At 49.3% G+C, this 21,522-nt stretch overlaps 1 protein-coding gene across 11 annotated transcripts in view; it reads left to right on the forward strand.

The window, feature by feature from the left end:
- Positions 1–11,333: 11,333 nt before the first annotated feature.
- Positions 11,334–21,522, forward strand: part of CTIF (cap binding complex dependent translation initiation factor) — a 299,520-nt gene continuing 289,331 nt past the window's right edge. For 5 of the 11 annotated variants that reach the window (XM_057699043.1, XM_057699042.1, XM_057699041.1 and 2 more), the window contains exon 1: positions 11,339–11,612. The gene's annotated coding sequence lies outside the window, so the exon portion shown is untranslated. Of the gene's footprint in view, positions 11,613–21,522 lie in introns of all 11 variants that reach the window. The other 6 variants (XM_057699037.1, XM_057699045.1, XM_057699044.1 and 3 more) reach the window with 4 other exon arrangements.

The raw sequence follows: 21,522 nt of genomic DNA on the forward strand, positions 1-21,522 counted from the left end.
ACAACATTGTAAATCAAATTATACGCCAATTGAAAAAAAGGTTCTTGTGCTAATAAAAAAAAATCCATTTCCTGCCTCTCTTGCAAACAGGGGTTCCACTGCAATGTATACAGAAATTCTTATAACAAAAATCCAGACATCTACAAAAGTAGAGAAAATAGTATAATTACTGCCATGTACCCTTCTCATAGTTGCATAGTTGTCAACATTTTGCCATTCTTGTTTCACCTGCCCTGCCACTTGTCTTTTATTTCCTAGATTATTTAAAAGTAAAGGCCAGATGTTATATTATTCCTACCCATGAATACTTCAGTGTGTCCAAGAGATACCATACTTTCTGTTTGAACATAACCACAGTACCAGTATCATACCTGACAAAACTAACGACGCTTCCTTAATATCAATATCCTCTAACACACGGTCTGTTCTTCACTGGGAACTCTTTTTAAGGGGTCTGATTTGGTCGGGACCCAAGTGTCCCTTGGCCTCTCCTCCCATCCCTCTACTGTTACGTGGCATTCAGATGGCCAGTGTTCAAGTCACCATCTGTGACCACGAGCCAACTCTGAAGACGGAAGCCACACACTGGGGAGGATAGACTGGGAAGGTGGAAGGAGCAGGGGCTCTGATGAGCACTAAGCCATCACCCCCATATAAGGCGTGTAACTCCGGACTGTTTTTGTTCTCAGTCTGGCTTTTTTTCTTTTTTAAAATTAATAGATTTTATTTTTTGAGCAGGTTGGGGTTTACAGAAAAATTGAGCAGAAAGTACAGAGAGTTCCCAGATCCCTGCTCCCACCTGCACTGTTTCCCTTATGATTAGCATCTTGCATTAGTATGGCATATTTGTTATAATTGATGAGCCAATATTGATTCATTATTATTAACTAAAGTCCACACTTCACATTAGGGTCACTCTTCGTGTTGTACATTCTATGGGTTTTAACAAATGTATAACGACTTGTATCCACCATTACATACGTACAGAATACTTTCACTGCCTTAAAAATCCCCTGTGCTAGACCTGCTCATCCCTCCTTCCCTGGAACCCTTAGCAACCACTGATCTTTCGACTATCTTGCCACAGTTTTGTCTTTTCCAGAACGTCACATAGTTAAAATCAAACAGCCTTTTCAGATTGGCTTCTTTCACTTAGTAATATACATTTAAGTTTCCACCATGAATTTTCATGACTTGATAGTTCATTTCTTTTTGGCACTGAACAATAATCATTTGCTGGATGCACTACAGTTTGTTTACCCGTTCACCTACTGAAGGGCCTCTTGGTGGCTTCCAAGTTTTGGAAATTATGAATAAAGCTGCCATGAACAACCATGTGCCAGTTTTTGTGTGCACATAAGTTTTCAATTCTTTTGGGCAAATAGCCAAAGAACGTAACTGCTGGATCACATGGTAACTGTATGTTTAGTTCTGCAAGAAACTGCCACAATGTCTTCCAAAGTGACTGTACCAACTTTTTTTTTAATGTGAGAGAAAATCCCTATTGTTTTTTTGTTTGTTTGTATTTTATTTTATTTTATTTTATTTTATTTTATTTTATTTTATTTATTTATTGGCTGCATTGGGCCTTCGTTGCTGCGCATGGGCTTTCTCTAATTGCAGAGAGTGGGGGCTAATCTTCATTGCAGTGCGCGGGCTTATTGCAGTGGCTTCTCTTGTTGCGGAGCACAGGCTCTAGGCGTGCAAGCTTCAGTAGTTGTGGCGCATGGACTCAATAGTTGTGGCTTGCAGGCTCTAGAACGCGGGCTCAGTAGCTGTGGCACACAGGCTTAGTTGCTCTGCGGCATGTGGGATCTTCCCAGACCAGGGTGGAACCCGTGTCCCACGCATTGGCAGGCAGATTCTTAACCACTGTGCCACCAGGGAAACCCCCCTATTGTTTTTTAAGCCTCTAGAATTTGTCTCTGTAGCTGAATGCAATTCTTAATTGATATGGTGGGATTGTGCCTGCTGAGTGCTCATTACCTGGACAAAAATCTACTGACACACAACAGGTCGTCGTAACCAAAAAGCCAGAAGTAACTGCTCACCTAGTCATGCGTTCTCTTCCATCAATGTTTCTTCTTTTTCAGGAGAAGGTCAGGAGAGACTGCCAAATGCATAGCAAAGCCATGGCTCTCTCCCTCTAGTTCTCTATTAGCATCAGCCATATAAGAAAAGATCTCTCGGCTCGGCTTGTTATTTCTGTCTTGTTAAGGACTCTACAAGTGATTCCTTCTCTGGCAGTTGCTCGCAAATCATCTGTTTAATAATTTGTTCCACCCATCTTTTGGCATTTCTCTGGTCCTTCATAATTTCACCAAGATCAAGGATAGTGGTTTGATATCTGCAAATCCTTTTGTAGTTGGAATCCTCAAGTGCTGAAGTGAACAAATATTCCCCACTATCATTACCCAGTAATCAAAATCATTTTAGTAACTTGATTTGGCTTCATGCTGTGCAATAGATGGGTTCTGGGGGAGCTATATATACATCACATTGTTATAAATTAATTCCTGTTTTAAACGAATGGGGAAAGCTCATCACAGAAGAGGATAATTCAGTGAATCCTTCTATAAAGCAAATAATTCCATTATATGAATAATCACCCTCTAATTTAGTTCTCTATGAATATGAAATGTTCAAATATTGAGAGTTTTTTCACATATGGAGATTATAACTGAACATTTGGTTGCATTCAATCTCTTTTTACTTTAATATCATTATTGCCTTGTTTTTTGTTGTCATCACCAGGAAAGGCATTACATTCTAGAAACAAAATAAAAGAACTGCATTGCTAGAGGTTGTCCTGTTAATCCCTAAGCAGGTCTTGTTCTGTGTTGAGGAATCCTGTAGCCTCCTTCAGTGATATATAATGACTACTGGGTTATACGACCTTGGGCAAATCACCAATTACATAAACTCTCTGGGTCTCAGTTTCTTCATCTATACAATGAGAATGATAAAATTGGTATAAGAACTAAATGAGATAACTAACATAGAGATGGTTAATCTTCTGTGTCAACTTGACTGGGCTAAGGGATGCCCAGGTAGTGGTAAACCATTATTTCTGGGTGTCTGTGAGGGTGTCTCCAAAAAAAATTGGTATCTGAATTGGTGGATGGAGTAAAGAAGATCACCCTCACCAGTGTGGGTGGGCATCATCCAATCTGCTGAGGATTTGGTTAGAACAAAAAGGCAGAAGAAGGGCAAATTCTATCTCTTTGGCATCCGTGCTCCTGCCCTCAGGCAACAGTGCTCCTGGTCCTCAAGCCTTCAGACTAGGACTGGATTACACCACTGGATTTCCTGGGTCTCCAGCTTGCAAGAGACAGATCCTAGGACTTCTTGGCTTCCATAACTGTGTGAGTCAATTCCTATAATAAACCTCCTCTTACATATCTACATATCTATCCTATTGGTTCTGTTTCTTTAGAGAACCACGTACTCAATTAATGTCAGCTATTATCACTGCTATTAGTAGAAGTGCTATTAATGAGGTTAGACAGGCCCTCTCTTTAATAAAAAATTATTACTACCACCTCCACCCATTACGACTGTCACTACAGAAAAATAAAACAAATAAAGATTAGCAAGGATGTGGAGAAACTGGAACCCTTGTGCATTGTTGGAGGGACAGCAAAATGGGGCAACTATTATGGAAAACAGTATGATTATTCCTCAAAAAACAACTACCATCTGATCCAGCAATTGCACTCCTGGGTATATGCCCCCAAGAATTGAAAGCAAGGTCTTGAGATATTTGCACACACATGTTCAGTGAAGCATTACTCCCAAAGCCAAGAGGTGGAAACATCCCAAATGTCCATTAACAGATGAAAGGATAAAGAAAATGTGGTACATGCATAGAAGGGAATATTATTCAGCCTTAAAAAGCAAGGAAATTCTGACACATGCTGTAACATGCATAAACCTTGAGGACATCACAACAAGTCAAAAAAGCTGGCCACAAAAGAACAAATACTGTATCATTTCACTTATATGAGGCCCCTAGAGAAGTTAAGCTCATGGAGACAAAAAGTAGAATGGTGGTTGCCAGGGGCTGGGAGGAGGAGAGAAAGGAGAGTTCTTGTTTAAGGGGTACAGAGTTTCAGTTTTGCAAAAGGAAGAGTTCTGTGGATGGATGGTGGTGATGGTAGCACCACAATGTGAATGTATTTAGTGCCACTGAATTGTACACTTAAACATAGTTAAGATGGTAAATTTACAATATATGTATTTCACCACTACTTTTTTATTTACAAGTGATTTTTTAAATTTATTTTTATTTTTTAAGAACTTTTATTGAGATAACAGTTGACATACAAAAAACTGCATATATTTAAAGTGTATAATTTGATACTTTTTTTTCTTATTAGTAACGTACATATGGCAGTCCCAATCTCCCAATTCATTCCAGCATGATTTTTTAAGATTTAAAAATTTGAGAAAAAACCCCTATCATTCCTAGATTGAAGGTTTTCTAGCTCTAGGAAATGGGATCATACCAGGTGGCAGGAGACTGTAGGGAAAGGAAAAGTGACAGGGGGACAACCTGTTCTTTGGTGGGAATGAATGCCTGCCACAGCTGACAGGTGGACCCTCAGGACGTGCTCAGGTTTCCAAGCATCCCTGGAGCTAATTCTACAGCCGAGTAAGCTTCACAAAGCACAGCATAGGTTAAGACCTGCATCTGGATAACTAGAGCTTCCAGAGCCAGGCCCTGCCCACGAAGCTGGTATTCCAAAATTATAACTCAATCGACAGCAGAGGAGTTCACTGGTGCTGGCTTAGTAATTAAATTACAAGGTGATTATTAGTCTGCTCAGGCAAAAAGATTACATCTGAATCCGAGTACTTAAAGTAGCCGCAGCCTAAAACTCCTCCCAGAAAAAAAGAAAAATACTGTAAATAAATTAATGCCATTTTCTACCAATTATAGATGCCCTCCAGTGACTATAAGGTTGTCATGGCAACATGCCCACTGAAAGGGTATGTTTGATAAGGCCTGAAATCAAGTAGAGCAGGAAGGGAGTGTTGTTCATCTCATCTCTGCATCAGACCCAAATTGTTTTCTGGGATGGGGGCCAAGGAGAACTGTCACCAGTCTGTTCCTTTCTTCTTCGGCTTATCCAAGGTTCCAGGCTGGTGGGCCACCTTCGCTGCTGCCCTTTTGGGAGAATGTTAGCCCCAACATCCCCCCACACTTTTGCCTTCTCCTGGGATAGTCTCTCATCATCAACCAACTGGCATCTTTCCTTATTTTCCTGAAAATCTCCCCTGCCGCCTCCTCCTGTCAGGCTTCCGTGACCAACTAGCAGCTCAGTGGTCTCTAGACCAGCTTCAATTCAACTGCTTAGCTTCGTACATCTTGGATTGTACAGAAAGTCATCAAAAAATACGGCAGAGCCCTTATTTTGGTTTAAGATGGCACAAAATAAATTCAAGGGCTTCTTAGACTCTTTAAAGTACCAAACCTGATCAAAACCAGTCAATGCTGTGAATCACACTAATACCATCGACACATTCCAGAAAAGTCGCTGGCAAAGCAAAATTTTGTCAATCAGATCTGATGTTGAATGTACAAGATGAGCTGCTATTTAAAGAAACGATGGTTACTCCTTTTGTAAAAGGCATAATCATCTCATAAAGTATCTTTTGTGTAAGCCCCTATTTTCATATACAAGCTGTATTTTAGAATTTAAAAAGCTGTCTCAAGTCCTTTCTGGAAAGAGTGGAGTATACACACATTCGATCATCAGTATTGTCAAAATGGAAAAAGAGGTGGAGTGTGCATATTGGGTCTGCATGTGGGTGAGGGAGGGACAGGATGTCAGCCCCTAGAGCACCTGGAGGTCTGTTCCTTATCTCCCAGGTTCTGCTGAACCAGCAGAGGTGCCTGAAGGGGCTGATGAAGGTTACTGGAACCTCGGCTCAGGCTGGACTGGACTCACTGGTCCTGGGACCTCAGCGTGTTCCACCATATCTGAATTACCGCTCAGAAACAAAATCTAACCTCACTCTCCTGGGCCATAGAATAAAGTTCAAATTGCTCAGATTTTCGTTTCAAGGTCCCACCCAGCCTATCCCCAATAAAACAACAAAAACAACGAGAATAACCCAAAAATAAAAGCAAGGCTTCACTGAGCCCTTACAATGTGCTCAGTGCTTCATAGACACGAGCTCCTTTAATCCTTGTGACAACTTACCAAGGAAAGCTCTATTATTTTTCCAATTTATAGAGGACACAAGAGCTCAGAGTGCTTTAGCTGCCCAAACACTATCATCTGGTTATAATAGGCAACAGCAAGATTCCCATTCTGGTCTGTGTGTATCCTGAGTCCAGGCTCAAGACAGCTCCGCAGTCCTGCCTTTCTGAACTTGCTGCCTCCTTCTTCCCTTTGCTCACCCCCACCCTTCCACTTGCTAATAATTCCCACTTATAAACTCCTGCTGTCCACCATGGGACAGCCACCTTCCTGATGCCTTTTCCATGCGAATCACATTCAGGCCTCAAAGCCTGGCTCAGGCCCCGCTTTTCCTGCGAAACTTTCCCTGCCCCTCAGGTCTCAAGACTCCCCTTTCTCTGAACAATCACTCTACCTGTGTTATATATCGGGCATGTTTTGGATGTTAGTCCTATACCGCCAGGTCTGCTTAAAATGTGTCTGTCTTTTCTTCTGACCTAAACTGTGAGATCCTGTAAGCAGAGATGAAAGCACATATTTTTGTGTACTTATCACTCACGATATCTAACTTAGAGCAAATGCACTGTACGTACTTGGTAAACACTAGAGTAAAATAAGAGGTCATTTAAGTGACTTTTCAAATGGTGTCTCTTAAGAGCTTTTAATGACATAGAAATGTGTGTTTTTAATTTTAAGTGACTTAGCTGGATGAATAATGCATAAGTAATGCTATCTCAACTATTATAATTGTATGTAATAAATCACTGGTTTAAAACACAAAAAATAAAAACTACTAGGGTAATAAATAAATCAGGAAAGCAATGAAACACTACGATTTAGCTGACTGCCTCAGCTAAATCACTATATTATTGTTAATAATATATTTCCCGAAATCACTGTATTATGTTTTTATAAATATAGTGAACTGATTTTCTACAATATTTCCTGAAATCACCGTATTTTTTTTATAAATATAGTCAACCGAATTTTTTTTTTTTAATAAATACAGTCTATTTATTTATTTATTTTTGGCTGCGTTGGGTCTTCGTTGCTGCGCATGGACTTTCTCTCGTTGTGGCGAGCAGGGGCTACTCTTTGTTGTGGTGTGTGGACTTCTCAGTGTGGTGCGTGGCTTCTCAGTGGCTTCTCTTGTTGTGCAGTATGGGCTCTAGGTGTGTGGGCTTCCCTAGTTGTGGCACACGGGCTTAGTTGCTCCACGGCAGGTGGGATCTTCCCGGAACAGGGCTCAAACTCGTGTCCCCTGCATTAGCAGGTGGATTCTCAACCACTGTGGCACCAGGGAAGTCCCATTTGTCGGTTTATTTCTTATTTAGCTTTTGCTTTTCTCAAGCTCATCCTTCTCTACTGGTGTCCCTTCCTCTACCACCAGCTTCAACCCTAGAGGATCACTTTTCATCTGCCTTTCAGGTGTTGGTCTTTGGGGCTGTGTAGTGGAAGCTGAGATGAGGTGGAGGTGAAATTTAACCTCATTCTATCAAGCTGTTATCTCTCCAGGCCAACACCACAGTAGCAGAGCAGAGACACTAGGCTGATAACTTCTTTCTCTCTTTGGGGTCACTGGCCACCAAACTGATGCCTGATGAACCCCCCCCCCCCCCCCCCCCGCCAGCTTCCACGTAAAGACATGACTTCCGCAATGCCTCCCAGGCCAATGCTACAAAACTGAGATTTAGGTCACTAACCTTCCCCTGATGGGAGTTTATACGTGGTTTCACTTTCCTCCCAGAAGTCTTCTCTGACCTTCATGCAAAATAACACCCCATCAGTTCTTCTGTTATCTCATGTGTGCCAGTCTGGTCGCCTCAGCTCCTGAAGGCAGGCCACTTCTCTGCCACTACACTCTGGTGGGCTCCCACCAGGCCTTCAATAAACTCACTGACTGATGGAGGAAGGCCTGGCAGGAGTCTGAAGAGGATATGGGAAGAAAAGAGAAATATATCCTTTTCTTTTCTTTCTTTCTTTCTTTTTTTTTTTTTTTTTGGCTGTACCATGCAGCTTGCAGGATCTTAGTTCCCTGACCAGGGATTAAACCTGGGCCATGGCAGTGAAAGAGCTGAGTCCTAACCACTGGACCACCAGGGAATTCCTTCATTTAGCTAGTATCTTAGGAAAAGCAACTGCTTAAGACAGAGAGAAACAGTCTGGTTTTTCATTTCTAGGCTACATGGTGACAAGTCAGGCAAAGGCAACTCTTAGCAACTCAAACCTGCCTAATTAACTAATTCCATTGCCAGTTCATTGACTCTGCAACCAGTAGCTCCTCTGACCCAAGCTTGCAAGTGGAGCAAAAGATCAACTGCAGCGAAGGAAGGCCACCATGTGAGGGACCAATTAGGTCCCAGGCCTCCCACACTGGGAAACCCACAGTTTCCGGTCTGAGGGACCCACAGAGTCTTCCTCTCGAAGACCCCCAGTCTAGCCCCAAATCCCCATCAACAAAGGCTGTTTCAGAAAGCTCTAGATGAGAAGACAAAAATGTCATAGTTGGAGGAGAGAATGAAAAGATTATCTTATCATCCATTGATGAAGGTGTATTAGGCTGGGGGTAAAGCAGAGAGCCAGGCTCTGGGGCATGGAAAGCAGGAGGTAAGTGTTGCCAGGTGGGAAGAAGGAATGCGGGAGCCTGGCGACACCGTCTAGAGAAGGGGCCTTGGGTGCAGTGACACACGAGGAGGTCCTGGGGCAGCAGGGTGGGGAGGGGCAGAGTGTAACCACTTGTTGGCTGGGGAGGGTTAGGAGAGCTGAGAGTGAGGGAGGTGAGGACTAAAATTGGGTGAAGTTTCCCTGAAGACACCCTAACCTACTTCATACATGAAGATGAATCATCCACAGGAATCCTCCCTGCAGCACTAGCTCTGCTGGCCTAACTGCAGAAAAAAAAATTCAGGGATCATTCTCCTGGCCCAGAAAGACCCTGGGACGGGGAAAGGAACTGGCCATCATGGAGAGGTGCGTGTGACGGAGCCAGTTCAAATGCATTGTCACCACTGGATCTCACAAGGCCAAGAAAGAGTGTTGAATAAACTGCCCAAGGTCACTCGTTTGGCGGTTAAGTAAACAGCCCAAGTTCGCAGATCCAGGAAGTGTCGCGCCTGGGAGTCAAGCTGAGGGGTCAGGCTGACTCTTGGGTCTGTGTGGTCAGCACTGGCCCTGCCAGTGCAGGCACAGCCTCCAAACAGAGGCAGGTATCTCCGCGGATGTTCTGCATTCTGCACGTTGCTCAGCCTCTCCTCACCTCTGGGGGTGGATCCTGTTCTCACCTCTGGGGGTGTGATTTAAAGCAAAGGAAAAACCAAGACCCAGACAATTCCATTCTTGTTCCTTTGCAGGTAGCGTGCATATCACACAATGTGCAAAACAGCACTGACAACAAAAGGTAGGTAAATGGGAATTTGCTGAGTGGATAGATTCTGGGACTATTGGTTCATATTTCGTAAACCCAGGAAATCATCCAGATGTTAAAGCGCGAAAATAACTGCGGAGCCAATGAGGCATAAATGCTGCGAGGGACAAACCAGCAGGAAGAGTCAGGTGTGCTTAAACACAGTCCTTTGTGGGGGGGCGGGTGGGGAGGATGGGGGTGGGGGGAGATGGGACACTGGGCCTGGCTCCCAGACAACTGGCTTCTGGTACCCACTCTGCCTCTTATGAATGCACGACTGTGGGCCTGCTGCCTCCCTCTAGAAGGGAGGGGATGACACGCCTCCATGCCCTTTGGTACAGGAGTCAGAAGAGCTGCTCTACTGGATGTGAAGGCGAATGCTGCTTCCCTTTCCTTCCACATTCTGAGCTTCACGCCAGGAAGACAAGCTCTCCGCTCTGAAACAAATCCACCCCTCTTTCAAGGCGCACTGCAAGCTGCACCTTTGGTGAAAAGCCATCCCAAGCTCCTTCTGCCCTCTAGACCCACCCTTCATCCCTGAGCCCCCTTCTGGGTCCTCCCTTTTGCCCTGTCAAATTGCTGGGACTTTCAGAATTTGTTCTCCTATCTCTCATCTCTGGCCTTTGTACCCTGTAGCCTTAGTCAGAGGACTACCCCTTCCTTTGCCTTTGTTAAAAATTTTAGTAATTCTTACCTAAAGTACTACCTCCTCCAGGAAGCCTTCCCTCATCCTCTCCTACCCCCACCCACCCTCCATCCTGGTTGGCTGCTCCTCCTGGGGGTCGTGTAGCACTTTATGCCTATGCCTATGTTAAGTGTGGACTTATCCTCTATACTGTGGTCCTTACATTAGACTTTGAGCTCCTTGAGGGTCTCACCCGTCTTGGCATTCCCAAACCTGCCCCATCTGTGGAAAGTGCTCACCAAATGTTACACGAATTAATAAATGATTTTCTTTGGCTATAGTTATACACAGTTCCTTCCATGAGTTTATAATCCCTTTGCTTGGAGGGTGTACAGCGTCATATATTTCTCCAGAAGGCTTCTCTGTGCTACACTTAGTGCCCAGCACCTAGTAGGTACTTGGAAAACACTGGTGATTTGGTTAAGTGATAACTGGATTATCTATTGCATTGAATTCTCCCAGCCACCAAGTCCCAGCCTTAGCCCTTAGCATGGCGGATGGAAAATTAATTGGTTGCAAAGTGCATATCTAATTACAACATCCCGCCCCTGCCACAGAGATGTTCAAATGTTAATTATAACATATGCATCTCAATAACAGACGTTAGCATTTAATATAGCGTTAATAACTGCACTTGGGCCGCCCAGTGCGTACACAAAGCTCCCTTTTATCTGCCATTAGGACGGACTTAGCACTTAAAGCAAGGAAGTCCTCATCCTTCAAGACGTCCTGTCCCTAAAATCAGATGTTTCCCTCCAAGCCTGGATCTCCCCTAAGCCCCCAATTCTCCCCACGAGCAGGTTCCCACTTAGGGCTACGCGAGCACCTTGGGGAGGGGAAGGGGCAGTGGGCGTTGGATTTCGGCGTGGCTAGACAGGCTGTCTCGGCTGCTCAGGCGGCATCCCCGGCGCCCTATCGGTGCCCCGCTCTCCAGGGCCCGCCATCCCGGGAAAGAAAGGCGAACTACATTACCCAGCAGGCCTCCCGTCGTCCTCTTTCCTTTCAAGTCTTCGCACGTGGCCGGAGGGGAGGGCGGGGCCTGGACGTCACTCTCCTACATTCTCTTTCCCTGTGTCAGAGCAGGGATCTTTTTTTTTTTTTTCCCTTCCTCTACTCCCTCTCCCCCACCCGCCCCTCCCTCCCTCTTTCCCTTCCCTCCCTCCCTCCCCTCTCGGCTGGGTTTGTGCGCTGGGGCGCCGGAGCCCCTCCGCCACCGGGACGCGCGGAACTCGAGGCAGGAGTCGGCTCTCCCGAGCCTCCTCCCTCCCTTCTCCTTCCCTGCCCCTTCCCCCACCCCCCGACTCGGGCTCGGAGCGGCGGCCAGAGGAACCCCGAGGTGAGCATCCCCCCGTCTGCCCCCCTCTTTTCGTGGTCTCTTGTTGCCGATCGATTAGGGGACCGCGAGGAGGGGTGCGTGACGTGCGCGTGCTTATAGATAAATCCGGGAAAACCGCCCCAAACAATTAGCCCCCTTCCCCCCTCCCTGCGCCCGGGGCAGCCAGGCGTCCGCGCCCATCCACCGTCCCCGCCTCTGTCGAGGACCGCACTCCACGATCTCGCCCCCTCCCCAGGTTTGCCCCTTCCCTGCCGGGTTCCCCGCCGGTAGGGGAGCCGTAGCCCTGGAGCTCCAGTGAGGAGGGGGGGTTCTTGGGGGGCGCACGGCTGCAGCCCGGCTCGGTGTTGGAGCCGCGCGGTGTAGCCGCTGTCATGTGCCGGATTCCGACCCGGGGGGGAGGAAGAGAGCGAGCGTGGTTGCTCTCCCTTTTGTTTTGAAACCCGCATTTGCTGCATCAAGCAGTTGGTTTAGTACCAGCCAAACTTGCAGCTGTTCTGACCCGTGCTCCGCTGAGGTAGGGAGCGCGGCTCCGGGTGGCGACTCCGGGCCGGAGGCTGCTGCGCTCGCGGCTCCCGGAGGGACCCCGAGAGAGTATCTGCACGCCGCCCCTCCCTCCTCTGGTGACTGATTGTGTCTGTGGCAGCGGCCGCGTGTGAGTGTGTGTGCGCGCCCGTCCCCGCGGGCGCGGGGATGTCTGTCGTCTAGACAGGCTGCACCCTCCCTCCATCCCCGGTGAGCCCGCGGGCCGCGGGGGGCGCGGGGGATGGGAGCAGATGAGGAAACCGGATCCGTAGATCTATTGCGGTCCCAGCTTTGGACATTGCTCACGGCGGTGATTCTGTTGGCTTAAAAATATATATATATATTATTCCTGTCGCCGCGGTGTAATTGGGCCTGGGGAACAGATCCGTCCGGCGGAGCCGGGGTTAAGTTGACAGGCTCTGAAGATCCAGCTCGCGGTGGCTGGTGACCCGAGCCGGAGGAGTGGAGTGGGCTCCGGCTCGGGTTCTTCAGCGAGCAGGTGACTGTCCCGGACGCCGGCCGTGTGTGTGTGGGGGGGGGGGGGTGGGGGGGGAGGGCATGGGGGCGGTGGCTCGTCTGCGGCGGAGGTCTGGTGCCCCTGAGGGCCGCTTGCTGGAGCCTTCGTGCTGCTGGGGGAGGCGTCCCAGGGACCGCGCATCTGAGTTGGGTACGTCTCTCCATTAAATGACAGTCGGGAGTCTGAGCCCCTCATCTGGGCGGCGTTGGCTCTTTGGTTTCGTGGAGTTTTCAAGGTTGGGGTTGGGGGGCAGCTGGGAAGAGAGAGGGGGTGTGCGGCGTGTAGAGGGGAGGGGTGGCTGGCGGCGCGGTGTGCGTTCCCACCCGGGGAGTCAGGCGTCGCCTCCCCCGCCCAGCTGTTTGTGTGTGTGTACACACCGCTCAGGCGTGTGTGTGGGGGGCGGGGACCGCAGACCGCGGAGTCGTGGGGACGCGCTTGGGCCGCGATATCCCGGGGGGATCGGTTCCGCCAGGGCTCGTAGTGGTGTGCGTGTCCGCGGTCGCGCCCGGGTACTTGGAGAGGGGATCGTGCGGCTGGGGGCCCGGGGAGACACTGGGGTTGCGTGTGAGCGGGGTCGGTGACGGAGTCCCTGGCCAGAGACGTGCCGCGGTCCCTCCCTTCGCGTCCCCGACGGCCCCTTGACCCGGCAGGCTGGCCACCTCGTCGGCGGCGCCGGGGGCTGGTCTGGCTGGGCCTGGAGGAGCCGCGGGCGCTCGCGCGTCGCACCCCCGCCCCCTCGGCTGACCCTTGGCCGGGGCGCTCTGCGGGTGCGCGTGGCCGCGCCTGCCGCTGCCTTCGCAGATCCTGGAGAGGATCAGCGCGCTCTGCGCACCCCCTCCCAATTTTTCGACCCGGAGATAGTGGGGGCCAAAGGCTGCCCGGCCTGCCGGGCCCCGGGCCCAGCCCCGCGCTGCCTCCTGCGTCGCTGCCGGGGGCCCAGCCGGCCGCACGCCTGTGCCGGCTCTGTCCGCTCGGCGCTGGGTTTCTGCGGCCGGGGATTATCTCCCAGGCTAGGGGCCCGCGCGCAAAGGCTGGAAGCCGCTGGAGTTGCGGGCTCCGCGGCGGCTGGAGGCTCCCGAGGGCGAAAGTGACACAGCACGAGCGCCGCTGCCGCCCGAGCTGGAGGAGAGAGGAAGGAGCCGCCCAGAGGGCGGGGAGGGGCCACAGGCTGTCCGGCCCGGTTCCTTCTGTCCCCCGCGGGGTCTGGGCAGAAAACCTCAGGGATCCCGGCTCCGAGCTTGCTGGGACCGCGCGAGAAAACTGCCTGACTTTAAAGAAAACCCAGCCATACAGGAACAGAACGCACCGAGCAGACGTTAGATGTCCAGTCCCGCAAGAGGGTATACTCGGGTTGCCTGAGGAAGCTCCCTTAGTGTGTTTGAAACAGGATTCGATTTACACACAGATCATCTCATCTGCTGTGTCAAGTGTCTGTCCTGGGTAATGTGCGCTTGGAGACAGTAATTTTGGAACGCATTCTGGGCTACAGTGTCATCAGTAATTAACAGATTGCTAGAATAATAATATGTTTGTATGACTTTACTGGGCAGTAGTCCCCCCACCCCACCCTTTGTATCATTGCATTTATTAAGACAGTCCCATGAGGTAGGAGGATATTAACCCCATTTTACAGAATAGCACATTGAGGCCTAAAAAGTGACATGACTTGCCTGAGGCCTCTCTGTGATTTCACTTCTCAGACTATGGCTTTTTTTTTTTTTTTAATAGCTTTTCATTTAAATAGTGGCCACCTTTTTTTTTTTTAAGTATAGGTCTTGGCACCCCAGGAAATACTGAACCTGAGAAAGGGAATAAATTATAGTATTTATTCTTTGTTAAAAAATACTTGGTTTGCTACCAGTCCTAATGAGAGTAAGTATTAAAAAAACAGAAGTCTGCATTGCTGTTATTATCACTCATCTGATAATTTACCATTAGCAAATGATTGCCAGCTTCGATGCATGCAGTGTGTACCAGAATCATACCTGCATGTAATGAATGCATACGGATATATGTTTCTGCAACACAGGCCTGTGTTCATATGGGTGTGTTCCTGGGGTCTTTACTGAATCTAAGGTTTATTCTTTACTTACTGCTTCCAAAACCATGGGTTTAAAGTATAGCTCCTGAGAAACCACCCAGGTCCATGCCCCCTCCATCTCCAGGGATGGGGAAACCTTGAAAAGAACAAAAAGCTCCTACATAACTATGTATTTCTCAGAGTCCATGCACATGAAGGTTCTCAGACACAGCCTGTAGGGTTATTAGGTTTGGCCAGATAATCAGCTATGCGTTCACAGATATGTATTGAACACCAACATGTTTGTGTATCTTGGAGTGCATACAAAGAAAATTTAACATACTAGCCCTGTTTGCCAAAAACATCTTCTAGCTTTGGAGATAAACGTAAGATTTTAAATCCAGCAAATGTTTGTTGAGGCCTTCCGTAGGCTAGATATAGTCTGCTGTGTTTGGGGCCCACGAAGATGGGATGGCAGAAACAGCTAAGCTGGGGTGCAAAAGCCGGATGATTCAGAGCCCACAGGAGGGAACGAATCATAAATATTTTAAAGCACTCACCCTGGGACTTAGTCAATTTCACAGACGTTGGTTGCAAGGGACTCATAATGCCAGTCCCTGTCCTACAGCAAATGCAGAAGGAAGCAACAGAGGAAGAAGAGCCTTGTTCCTCTGAACTTCAAACTGTTTGGAACTTCCCAGGTGGGCCCTGGAGGTCTGTCCTTCTGTAGAAGTTAGGCAGCTCGTGGGAGATGACCCTGAAGCCAACCAACAGGTTAGTCTGCTGAGCGAGCAGGAGCTGACACGTTGTTCTCCGTGGTCCTGCCTCAGCTCTGCTGGGCGGTGATGGGCTGTGATAGACTGTCTTCAGTGGCTTTGGTAAAGGTCTCACTCAGGCCCTGCCCGAGTTTAGTATTTTCTGTCTCACAGGTCTGTGTAGATGTTTTAATATGTCTGCTTTTTTTTTTTTTTTTTAAATAATAAGTCTGCTTTTTAATCTGCTCGTTCCCCAACTAACTTCCAGGGTCCTTGACACTGTTTTCCGATTTCATCTCAGATTTGGGGTCCACCGCCCTTGTTTTAAGGCTCCGCTGTTTGCAGTTCGCATCATGAAGGAGGAAGCGGGAGGTGGTGATTAGGATGGGGAGAGAATCCTGAGCCCAGAGAGCGAACAGGAGGTACAAGCAGACGGGCAAATTGCAGTTTTTGGGAATTCTCCAAACCTGATGGCATTTCTGCATAGCTTACCCAATAATGTGGCAGCCCCTTTTGATGTTCTTTTTGGGGGGATCCTCTATCTCTGGGCCTCACTGCGGACTCACCGGTCACCTGAGCTCAACTGCTCACATTCAGGCTGTGCACTTCTGCCCTCCTGCTTCCTCCTGAGTGCAGTTTCACTTAGGACAGTGCTATGGTGGTGGCCTTCTCCCAGAATTACCGCCATGCTGACTGTTGACAGCTGCCTGTTATTTCTGAATTAAACCCGGGCCAGAGCTGTGGTTCAGAATAGAGTGAGAACAGACACATCCTCAGAGTGAGAACAGACACATCAGCCAGAGCTGGAAAGGGCCTTGTTGTTGAGCTGAACACCACGAGGCCCAGAGAGGTGAAATAACTCGCCTAAAGTCACAGGGAACCCTTGGCAGAGTGGAACATGAACTCCGAAATTTTTTTTTTCTTAAAGATTCTTTTTTTAAAAAAATTTTATTTATTTATTTATTTATTGGTTGCTTTGCGTCCTCATTGCTACGCACGGGCTTTTTCTAGTTGTGGTGAGCAGGGCCTACTCTTCATTGTGGTGCGCGGGCTTCTCATGGTGGTGGCTTCTCTTGTTGCAGAGCACGGGCTCTAGGTGCATGGGCTTCAGTAGTTGTGGCAAGTGGGCTTCATAGTTGTGGCTCGTGGGCTCTAGAGTGCAGGCTCAGTAGTTGTGGTGCACGGGCTTAGTTGCTCTGCGGCCCATGAGATCTCCCCGGCCCAGGGATTGAACCCGAGTCCCCTGCTTTGGCAGGCGGATTCTTAACCACTGCACCACCAGGGAAGCCCCAAACTCCTAAATTTTGATGCCTCATTTCATCTTCTTTCTCTGTACTGTTACGCTTTCTGGAAAAAAGTGGGGTTCTTACTTCCCAAAGAGTGAAAACTCTACATCTTTTTTTCCCCCTTTGGTTCCAGGAAAGGCCCTGGAATTCACCTTTTAGTCTTGAGATTGCTTTCCTTCAAGACTAGCCTTCTGTGCCCTATCATTCATGTTTGGCCCCCCGGAATCTGGATGAGGTCATATATTTGGGAGAGTGTACGCTTGGGGCCTTCCAGTGCTCTTACGTTTGGTCTGTGGCTTTCCCTTTCCGTGGCAGGGTCCTCAGGAACCTCTTGAAAGTGTCTGCAAAGCTGTTATGTATGTGCATTTTTCCAGGAGGAGGATCCACAGATTTTAATTTGATTCTTAGTTGATTCAAGTAAGGGCAAGAACTACTGGGGGCAGGGGGTAGTGGAGTTGGATAGGGGGTTGGTTGGCCCCAGAGACTAGCATAGTACCCTACACTGGATTTGACATTGCAGTTTATGAACTATTTCACACAAATTATCTCATCTGTTTTTTATAGCAGCCCTGTGTGGCTGTTATCATTCCCATTTTGCAGGTGGGAAAACTGAGCCTCCATGGTTAGTAACATGCCGCAGTCACAAGTAAGTAGTAGAGCAGGGATCTGACCCCAAATCTTCAGACTTCACATCTGGTGTCCTGGTTTGACGTGGTCCACCATGGCACATCATCATTACACTTTTGTGAGTGGAGGACCTCCAACTTTTTGGAGCTTATTTATTTATTTATTTGGAGCTCCTCCTTTATGATATCCACTGCTAGTACATGCCCAGCCGTGGAGGCAGACCCAAGTGCTAACTTATCCAGGAGGTGGGATGGATAAAGTATGGGAGGCAGTTATCATAGCAGTGATATGTGGACTGGGGCCAGTTTGAGATGATTTCTTGGAAGAGGTGAATTTGGGAGTAGGTCTGGGGTCACGGCAGACCTGGCAGAGGTTTTCAGCTGGGACCATGGCCCAAAAAGGGTGAAGCGGAAATTGTGTGTGTTTGGTTGGGGTGGACCCGATCAAGGAGGTTGGGTGGATCCTGCAGTCAGAAGGACTTCTCATACTGACTGGGTTCTTTCTCTGCCCCCTGCTTTGTGCTAGGCCCTGGGGCTACAACAGTGAACACGCACAGCCCTCCTGCCTTCAAAGAGCCCAGTGTCTCGCGGGAGAGACAGACACTTAAACAGTTAAATTCAGCATGTGTGGTGAGCGCAGTGGTGGAGAAAGTTGCCTTCCAGACAAGGGCCACCTGTTCTAGCCTCAGAGATCAGAGAGGGCTTCCTAAGAGAGATTCAGCAGGAGCTGAATCTGAATGTATGAAAAGGAATTAGCCAGGAGAGGAGACAGGGGAAGGGCATTCAGCGGGGGAGGAAGGTGGGTGCAAAGGCGTGGAGGCCTGAGGCTGCCTGGCGTAGGAGGGGGCTGCAGCAGGGAGGTCAAGCACAAGGCCGGGAGGCAACAGAGCCCCGCTCTGAGGAGCTCGTGAGCCTGGCTGAGGACGTTGCGTTTCAGCGTGGAGGATGGGGCTTTAAGCAGAGTCGAGGCCCACGGCCATGGGCTGGAGGGGAGCATGACTGGGAGCCAGGCAGCCACTGGGCTGATAAGGCAACAACGAGCTCCATGCAGTACCCAGGTCCCAGGGGATGAGGCCTGGGACCAGAGTGGTGCATACGAGGAGGACAGAAGGTCATATATGAAAAACATCTGGGGAGTAAAGTCGGCAGTGATTGCTTAGCTTTGGGGGATAAGGGAGGAGTCCCAGTGACTCCCAGGTTTCTGGCCTCACCGACTCAGTGGATGGCGGCCTTTACCGAGTGTGACCTTCTGGTGGCTGGAGCCAGTCTGCTGGGGTTGGGGTGAGAAGGATTGTGGTGAGATTAGTGTCAGACACGGTGAACTTGAATTACTGGTGGGATAGTCCGGTGGAGCTGTCTTCCAGACAATACAACGTGCAGGGTAGAAGCCCGAGGAGGAGGGGTGGGCAGGAGCTACAGTTCTGGGAGCGGGGAAAGGCTGCTGCTGAACGTGACCGCCGTGGGGGCTGCTGTAGACAATAAGGCGACCTCTTCCTCCCATTGTCAGAGAATCCTTTGTCACGCAGGGGCCGCTGTCGTCAGGGAAGCCAGGCGGGGATGCTGTGTCATGCTGGAGGCCCAGCTGGCAGAATCCAGCGACAGCCGAGAGCGCGCTTCAGCTGGAAGCCTTAGAGTGAGTTCAGGGAGAGGCCTTGTCATTTTTAACATCGCCTGGTGAGCTGAGCCCTTCCCAGGCCCTCAGGGCGTAAGTAAAGGGCAGGGGGGACCTGGACCTCTGCCCAGGAGCAGGCAGTCTAGTTGGGAGACAAGATGTGGACAAGTGAAGCTACTAAGAAGCTGTAATAACCTGGGCAGATAGTAGGCTGCACATTAAATGGAAGAGGGCTGCAGGTACTTCTCTTCCTGCCATGCCGCAGTTTTATAGAGCTACTGTGTTTTGGGCAGAGCTCCAATCTTTTCATTTTTGAACGCTCAGCACCTACATAGTAGGTGTTCATCCTACGTATTTCAATCTGCAGGGATGGGGCCAGAGTTAGTTGTTAGGGGGAGAAGGTCAGCCAGGGAAGGTTCCCATGAACAAGTCCAAAGAGGGGATTCCAACACTGATTTAGAATATTTTTAGTACCATAGCGGAGTAAAAATCTTGAAAACCTTCCAACTACCAAGCACCTAGAAATGTTGTATGAAATATAACTAGCATCCTTTCAAAGGCGAGCTGAACTCGAATGTAAGGGCAATCCTCAGGGAACTCCAAAGTGAGTGTGGACAGTAAGCTCGCACCGACACTAGGCTAGGCCTGGGGGTGGGGGTGGCAGTGGGTGTGTTGAGGGGTCTCAGAACCAAAGGCAGTTGAGCCCGTGACGATGCCTCCTTTGGGGTCTGAGGTGAGGCTGGGAATTGGCACGGAGGGCCATGGAGTTGCCTGAAACGAGCGCCTGCAAAGGTGTACAGGCTTCGAGAGAGGATGGAATAGAGTCTGCCCACTGGCATGGAAGCAGGGGAGGGGGAGCTTGTCTGTCTTGGCTTGGATTTGGGGTGGGGAAGAATCCTCCCTGGAAACTTGAAACCTCAGGCCTGTTGTGGCTTTGGATGGCCACTACACATGTGGACCAGAAGTCGCCAAGGAATTAGCACATAAAGCCTCCAGTGGCCAGGGTTTTCCTGCCTGTGGACTGCAGGCTCTCAGGAGTGCCGGGAAGATTCTGGGGCTTTTCATCCTTCACTGACTTGGGTCTCCACCTTGGAGAGACACTGCAGGACGTGGGGGACCCGAGTGAGGAGGAGGAGGAGAGAGAGGCCTTGGTGGGAACCTTTGAAAAGGGCCTTCGCGACACTTGCACACTGCTGAGGGCGTGTGCGTGGCTGTGGAGAAGGGCTGCAGTGGCCCAAGGGCTTTCTCTCTCAGCAGAAGCCTGCAGGCAAGCCTGTCCAGGAAGACCACACGTTCTCCCCTGCTGTTGACTCACGCCAGGTCTTTATAGATGAGGCTTCTGTCCAGGGTCCCCCTCAGGGTGCCCTGTGCAGATTCCAGCTGCTCCTGGTCCCCCAGACCATGCGCTACATCGTCCACCCTAAGCCTGGAGGCTTGAGTTCCTCGAATTTCAAACGTGGGGGACATCTTAGACGTCACCTAGTGGATCTCCCCCCTGGTGTGGGAATCCTCTCACTACCAGCCCTCGCTCAAAGGCTTCCTGTGGCCGGGAGTGTGCCTTCCCTCATCAGAGGGCTTTTGCAGCTGGAAAGGCCTTCCACGCGCCTCAGGCGCTGCCTGGCTATTTCCTCCCATCGCCCCTTCAGCTATGGGCTGTCTGGAGAGATGTTTTGGAGGCCTTTCACCATCCTGCTCGCGTTTGTTGGAAGGGCCTTAATTTGTGAAGCTAAGATTCTGTGAGAATCCAGCCAACTTCCGTCCTAACTTACGTAGCAGAGAGGGAGCTTTTGAAGATGAGATGTAAGGTTTGCTGAGCTGGCTGTGATGTAGACGTTTTCAGAAGCTTTGGCTCAGTGCTTCTCAGATGATGACTAGAGAAGCAAGTTCCTTCCTCCAACACCCAGAATACATTTCAGTTTATAGGTGAGTGACTCAGGAATCTGATGCAGGGAGCTCACGTTTATTGAGTGTGTGTTAGGTGCCGGGTGCAGTGCTAGGTATTGTCTGTATGAGCAGCTAAATAAAAGTAACTTCTGTGAGGCAGAAAGAAAAGGAGGCAGAGACATGGAGATGCCTAACTGTAGCTGTGACAATTGAGCCCTGAAGTTACTCAGAAAGGATGCGTGTGGTTCCACCTGGAGTGGGCAGGTCAGGCACTCCCTATGCTGTTCCCTTATAGGGCCTTCCCCTGGGGTAGGCAGTGTCGTGATCGCACCGCGAGCTGAGAACTCACAGGCCTTTGCCGTATTCATGGGTCATTTGCTGAAATACTTACCGGTTGGAACCAGGAGATCAAGAAAGTGGCCTGCTGGACAGTTCACATCTTGATGTGTCACCACACAGGAGGGTGTTGACAATGACAGTGTTTTTCCCAGCATGCACTTTATCTGTCTCTTGATGTCTGTCTGCAGTGCCCCGGGCTCTATCTGCTCCTTTGCATTCACAGGTTGGCTGGCATCTCTGGGGGTTCATATATTCAACAGGTGCCCTGCTGGGTTATGAGGAGCACGAGTTGCCTTTGCCGCCAGGTTGCATCAGCCAGCTGGATGCCCGACATGCACCCCTGACAGGG

This window comes from Hippopotamus amphibius, chromosome 11 (genome assembly GCF_030028045.1).
Source record: "Hippopotamus amphibius kiboko isolate mHipAmp2 chromosome 11, mHipAmp2.hap2, whole genome shotgun sequence".
In the NCBI taxonomy this organism is placed as follows: domain Eukaryota; kingdom Metazoa; phylum Chordata; class Mammalia; order Artiodactyla; family Hippopotamidae; genus Hippopotamus; species Hippopotamus amphibius.